The following is a 6,715-nucleotide window of genomic DNA, read 5'->3' as shown; positions in this document are numbered from 1 at the left end:
CCCCTCTCGAGAATTCTCCCCTCTGCAGATCCAAACCCCACCCCGCTTTCCAGGCCCCCATCAGCCGCATCTCCTCAAGGCAGCATTCCCTATGTACTCCCACACAGACCTCTCAGTTCTGATAACATTTATAGTCTAAGTCACACAGTTTAGCACTTGGTTTTAAATACTGTCTGGTATTATTCCCTCGTTATTTCTTAGGAGTATAAGTTTTGCCTCCCCAACGGATCTGTAGGTTTCTGTACCAGCAAAGATTGTGACTTACGTGTCTTTATATTCTCCTCACCTCACCCCACATCACTTAGGACAGAGCTCAAAAAGTACTTGGGGGGTGAGCAATAATTGATCAAATCAGCTTCAACGGCTGGAGAACATCCTGACGAACCACCTGGTGAAACTGAATTAGCCAAAATCCTGGAGTTTTTAAAGGGTCAAGTCATTGTCACCCTCTTCCCTAAACCCCGCCAAAGCTCTCCATCTCACTCCGAGGAAAGACCAAACTCCTCACCACAGTTTCAGGGCTCTCCAAGATCTGGCCTTCTCGGTGCTCCTCAGACCCGCCAGGCACAGCCCGGCCCCCGAGCCCTTGCTTCTGCTCTTCCCTCTGCCCCCCGTGCCCTTGCCACCTCGCAGGCGCTTCGTCGTTACTCACATGTCACCTTTGCAGCAAGGTCTCCCTGGGCCACCCTGTGCAAAATGACCAACTCTGCTCTTTTTAACACACCCTCTCCTATCCCTCCATTACTTAATCTTTCTAGCACTTGCCATTTATGTTACCGTCTCCCCATACAATCAAGTATAAGCTCCTTGAAGGCAGAAATCTCTGATTGCTTGTTGCTCGCTGCTTTCTATACCCCCAAGCCGGGAACAGATGTTAAGAAATATTTGCTGAAAGAAGGGACTCCAGTCCCACCCTGTGTCGGATGTGGCTGAGGCGTGTTTCTGCTCAGAGATGCGCGATGGACAGGAGAATTCTGTGGCTCCCCTCCAGGTGCGGGATTCCACCTTTCCACCCCTGGGCTGACTCTGGAGAAGGATCTTCTGAAGTTCAGGGGCCTGGAGCTGTGTGAGCCCCAGCTACCTTCATCCCACTGGGAGGTCTGTCCGGAAGTGGAAGATGGAGGGGTGGGGTGACTTCTACCTACCCCCATGCACAGCTTTTAAATTTCTAGCTTGCCCACCAGCTGCCCCTCTGTGGTCGCTCCATCTCCTGGCATCGCCACCTCTGCCCTCCTAGGCCACAGACAGACACTTTCATCACCTGCCTTTGAACGCTCCTTTTGAGAACACTGTAGAGGAACATAACCTCTCCTGCCTTTCTTCTCTCTTCCTCCTTTTTCTTCCCCGCTGAAAGGATCAGGTAAGACAGACCCACTTTTCCTGCGGGACCCACACTGGTTGCCTAACAATCACTGCCTCCTCTTCTATATGTTTTTTCCTGAAGGATCTGCCTTGTGTGTTTGTAAATATGAATGATTGGACTTGTTCTTCCCAAGACACATGAGGCTGCCTTGTTAGAGACACCCCACTGCACCAATCCCAAACCATCCCCACCTAATGTGCTGAATCTGGGGTCCGTGCCCATCCTCACATCTCCCAGAAGTCACTGCTGCATTGGGTCCACCACTGTGATCATGGGGACTGACTCTTAGGGTCCAGCTTCTCTGAGGCCACTGGCTCCATGTGGCCCCCGAAGCACTTAGTTGAAGCAGATGGAAACAGAGTTGGCTTTTGAGGAGCTGTGACCTGTGGGAGCAGGAGGAAGAGGGGACACCCTCTCTGAAGGTCCCCAAAAGGGGACAGAACCCTGGCTTGGACATGACTTGGACAGTACTTGGGGAGCTTCTGACTGTAGGGAGGGAGGAGAATGGGCTAGATGACCCCAGAGCACCCTCCAGGCCCAGGGACCGCTAGATTCTGGGGGTGGTTAAAAAGCAGGAACCCTCGGGTCAGAAGGAAGGTCAAATTTTTTTCTAGCTATATGTCTTTGAGTAAGTTACGGAACCTCTCTGAGTCTCGGTTTCCTCAAGTTTAAATTAGAGATAATGAGTACCTACCTAAGAGGGAAAATTTTGAAGATTTAATGTGATAATGTAGGTAAAGCACTTGGTACAGTGCCCCGAACATAGTAAGTGCTCAATAAATACTAGTTGCTATGATTAGTGCCATTACAATGCGGGAGGTAGAGACTGAGAAATGGTTATTGCCCCAGGAACCCTCTGCCTGCTCTTCATCTTGGAACTCACTTCAAGTCCATTAAATGCTGAGCAGCAGGGAAGGTGTAGGTGACAGAAATGTACAGAGAAAAACTGAATTCCAAGGCAGACTTGGTTTGACTCACCTAATAGGTACCTCCCTCGAACCAATAGGCACTTGTCCTCTGGCTTCTTTCACTTCCTGGGGACCCAAGGTGTCTCTTGGGTCCCCAGGAAGTGAAAGAAGCCAGAGGACAAGGGCTGTGGCAGCTCTGGGTTTGGAGCAGAGACTGCTTGATGGTGGCTTAGGACATTAAGGAAGTCATGGTCATGAAACCAGTCCCAGCAAAGATGCGCCAGGTCCCCTGCCCAAAGGCTGTTTCAGGCCAGAGAATATGGGGACATTCTGGGAGACCTGTCAGCTGACTGGAAGCTCAGCTCTGAGCATTGGAAACAAAGAAGCTGAAGTGAGACATGTCCAAGGTGTTACTGATATCCACAGAAGGCGACATATACACAACACGGCAATTTTTCATACACAATCCCTGTGCCCAATACCCTTGGCACCAGTGCCCCCAGGCCCACCATCTCCGCCCGATTGACTCCTTTTCAAGCCCTAGCCCAAATATCACATGCTTTCAGAACCATTTCTTAATCTGCAGACAGAGACCGTCACCCCTTTATCTGCTCATCCCTGTATTATAGCACTTGTTTCATTATTGTAAGACTGACTCTCCTATTGAATAATAATAATAATATACTTACTTTGCCAGGCACTGCACTAAGCTCGTTACATGTATTAACTCATTTAATCTTCATAACAACTCTAAGAAGTAGGCACTATTATTATCCCATTTATGCAGGAGGAAACTGAGGCACAAAGAGGTTAGATGACTTGCCCAATGTCACTCAGCTAGAAGCAGTGGAGCCGGGATTCAACCCCCAGCTGCGGCTCCAAAATCCGTATTCTTACTGTGAAGTCCTGGAAGGCGGGGGCAACACCTGATCTGTCTTTGTCTATAGCGCCTAACACAGGTCTGAGCAAACAGTGGGTGCTTAGAAAAGATGGACTGGTTGAGTAAGCAAATGCCTGCATACGGTTAACCTGGTGGCTATTCCAGCCTCCGAGTTGTGGGATGGACAGACCAAGGCTTTGGGGGAAGCAGAAGATAAAGGCATCCTTATCATGCACCCTCTCGTAGCAATTCCACTGCACTGTGCTCTGTCCTGTCTGGTTGTGTCTTTTCTCACGTGTCTTGCTTTGTTTTTTGTTTTTCAGTTTATCTTCTACCTTCGTCCTCCTCCCCTTCTGTTCCTGGTCACTCTCCCTCTTTCCTGCCCCATTTAGCCTCTGTCCATTATCTTTGCCCTTCTCTGTAATTCTCGCAGGCTCGAAAGCCTCCCACCCCCACTCTTTGCCTTGGAGCTTTTATAGAGTCCAGGCTTGGCCAAGGAGGCTGAGAACACCAGTGGCATTGACTCATTAGCCTGGCCATGGACCAAGCTTCTACCCGCTGACCCTTAACGAAAACAACAATTTCCCATCAACTCTACTTGGATGCAGGGTGGTGGTATGGAGCAGGAGTTGCCTACCTACAGCTTGGCACACATCTGAATAGTATCAGAAAGACCCATACCCTCCCTGCCCCCTCTCTCAGGGTCCCAACTCCTCCATGAAGCCTTCCCTGATCACTTGAGAAAGTTTATTCATGCCAGCATTCAGCAAATCTTTATATGTGCCCATATTCTGAGGGAACAAAGCACTCTCCTGAAAAATTCAATTAAAATGTAATCTTCAGATAACTGTACAACAACTTACCAGATGTCACAGACATCATAGGGGCCAAAGGAACTGCCGACAGTCAGTGATTTCGGAACTGCAGACAATCAGTGATTTCAAAACAGAGACCTATGTGACCTGAGGCAAGTGGCTGATCGTCTCTGGTCCTCTCTGGTCCTCAATTTCCACAGCTATAAAGCAAGGGATTATAATCCAGACCTTAGAAGGTTGTCAGGAGGGTTGAATAAATTTTGTAAACTTCCTGACAGACTGGGGTTTAGTATGCACTTAGTAACAAATTTGTCTTTCTCCTTCCTTTGTTTAAAGCTCTGAATTTCTACTCAGCCTTTCCAGAGAACTGGCCCATCCTTTTCAGGTCAGAATATATCTTAAGGGCGGGATGGCCCTAGGTCTGTAAGCTTTATGATACCTGCTATACCATAAGGAGATGGGCCTGTCATGTTAGAGGTCACTCAGTGTGACAACGATGACAATTCACTAGGATTGTTCACACTCCCCCACAAGCAGTGGATCTTTGAAAGAACTTGATGGGCACAGAACTAATCAGCTAGGAAGTCCAGGTACAAGTTCAGTTCTGCCCTGAGACATGGAGGTTTGTTTTATTGCTGTATCCTCAGCTCCAAAAATAATGGCAAGTACACAGTAGGTGCTCAATAAATTGTTGAATGAAGGAATTTTCCAAAAAGCAATGGATTTTCTTTTTCCTTTCAAATAATAAGGAAGGGGGTAGGTAGGAGAGGCAAGTGGCAGGGTACAGAAGACATGCCAGGGAAATGCAGCTGTCAGGACCACCAGCTCCTCCTCTGCAAAAGCGACGCAGCAAAGCCAACGGCACGTGTGTTCCCACTGTCCAGGTGTTCTGGAGCACAGAGCACATGCCTGGCTGTGGCCAGAGCTGCTGTTTGATGGAAGAGCAGGGGGGCAAAGGTGCAGACAGACACTTGGGAGTGGGGGAGGGAGAAGTCTTGGGGAGAAGGAGGAGGGTGAAGGAGGAGGAGAGCCCTGTGAGGAGAAAGGGAGATGATGGATGCTTGAGGAAAGAGAGTGAAGAGTGAAGGAGAGCATAGGAGAGGGGGAGGAAGGAGGGAGGCACAGGGGGTAAAAAAATGGGGAGTGGAGAGTTACAGAGGAAACTGCTGTCTCAGCCGGGGTGGAATTTGTCCTAGTAGACCTCTGGGTTCCCACTGCCATTTAGTACCTCCTTCAGGTTAGTCCGTGCCAGGGGGAAGGTGTGGATTTGGGGGTGCTCCTAGATACAGGGTGTATGCCAGACCCTGGGCTTGTCTCAATCCCTGGAGCACCCAGTCCTTTAGTTCCATCCTTCCCAAATAATGACATCCCATCCCAGGTCCAGAGGGACCCCCTGGGCAGGAAGAAGGAGACTCTGTGTGAGCCAGTTCAGGGGAAGGCAAAGGGCCTAGAAGGCTCAGACCCCTGCTTGTGCCCTTCTCTTTCCATTTCCCCACAAGGGCACCTAGGCCAGCCAGGGAAATGGGTCAGGCCACCCACATGAGACTTTTTTTCTGATAACAACAGGGCCCACAGGCAAAGGGGTCTCAGTGCCCTGCACACAGCCTTGCCCACCCCATGTCCAGCATTCTTTGTTGGAGGGATCTTTAAGGAGCGGTAGGCAGTGGGAGGGGACCCCGGCCTTCTCCTGCAGGAAGAGGACACTGGGCTAGAGCCCATCCCCGGCTGGCAGGGAAGACGGACGCTGCCTTGAGTCTGGGTGCTTGGAAAGACCCAGAGTCCCTGATGATTGTGACTAAGCTGGCAGGGAGCCACCTCTACGCTTCTGACCAGGGGAGGCTGTTCTCTCTAACACCAACCTCCCGGGGTCTTCAAGAAGAGCGCTTGTCCGGTCCATCTCTGCCACTGAGTGCTGCGCCCGGTCCACCCCCTCCCGACCCTGCCATTAGAAACTGCGTTGGCTCCAACAGATGGGAGCTGCGGCAGGCTGAGGAACAGAGCACAAAGCACAGCTGACATTTTCCTTCCTGTTCGTTTGGTGGGGGAGGAAGGACAGGGACGGGGGTGGGGGAGGAGCACAGCAACACCCCTAGGCCCGCCCCCAGGGTCGAGTCTCTAGCACCTTTAGCTTCTCAGCTGAGCCCCATCACCCGCAGCTCCTCGCCGGCTAGGCAGCCAGAGCCTGTGGCGCCCTTCGCGGCAAGACAGACGGACCACCTGTGGCTGGCTAACCCTGGGTGCTGCTGTCTCCCGATTCCGCTCCCCACTCCCAGAGTCCCCAGGATGGGATCGAGGCCGGCCCATCCCCCACCCCAAATGTCCCATCCTAGTCTGCGGACAGACCTCTGCCGGTCCGGGAGGAGCCTGGCTCCTGGTTCCAGATACTTCGGACAGACACCAAGGCCACCTCGTTCCTCCACACGGACACCCGCGCTCCAAGGAAGGAGAAGTCCCCGCGGCTCTGGAGCTCTGCTCGCTACCCGCTGTCCACTGCTGTCACGCCCTCCCTAACCTCTCTGCCACCTCTCGGTTCCCGGACATCTCAGAGCTCCGCTCTCCCCAGCAACAGTTTGGGGGCGGATCGAGCCTCTCATGGTTGATTACGGTCCAGACGCCCCCTCGCCCGTCGCCTGGGGTCCAGCCGGCGCAGTCGGCTGCCTTCTTTACATTTTCCAGCCCGCCTTCTCTCTGCTCTCGCGGCCGCCTCCCTCAGCGAGTCACCAGCTCCCCTGCAGGCGGCTCGGCGGCA

General features: G+C 52.0%; 1 protein-coding gene across 8 annotated transcripts in view; it reads right to left on the bottom strand.

Moving 5' to 3' along the window:
* The window catches only part of LRRN2 (leucine rich repeat neuronal 2), a 59,750-nt gene extending 53,043 nt beyond the window's left edge, over positions 1 to 6,707 (bottom strand). For 4 of the 8 annotated variants that reach the window (XM_025040530.1, XM_025040531.1, XM_015597856.2 and 1 more), the window contains exons 1-2: positions 6,310 to 6,687; positions 4,015 to 4,166 (exon numbers count right to left, since the gene is read on the bottom strand). The gene's annotated coding sequence lies outside the window, so the exon portion shown is untranslated. Of the gene's footprint in view, positions 1 to 4,014; positions 4,167 to 6,309 lie in introns of all 8 variants that reach the window. The other 4 variants (XR_001517866.2, XR_001517867.2, XR_003043439.1 and 1 more) reach the window with 3 other exon arrangements.
* Between the last annotated feature and the right edge of the window lie 8 nt (positions 6,708 to 6,715).

Source organism: Pteropus alecto, unplaced genomic scaffold (genome assembly GCF_000325575.1).
Source record: "Pteropus alecto unplaced genomic scaffold, ASM32557v1 scaffold359, whole genome shotgun sequence".
Taxonomy (NCBI): Eukaryota; Metazoa; Chordata; class Mammalia; order Chiroptera; family Pteropodidae; genus Pteropus; species Pteropus alecto.
This window is presented reverse-complemented; position numbering and strand designations above follow the sequence as displayed.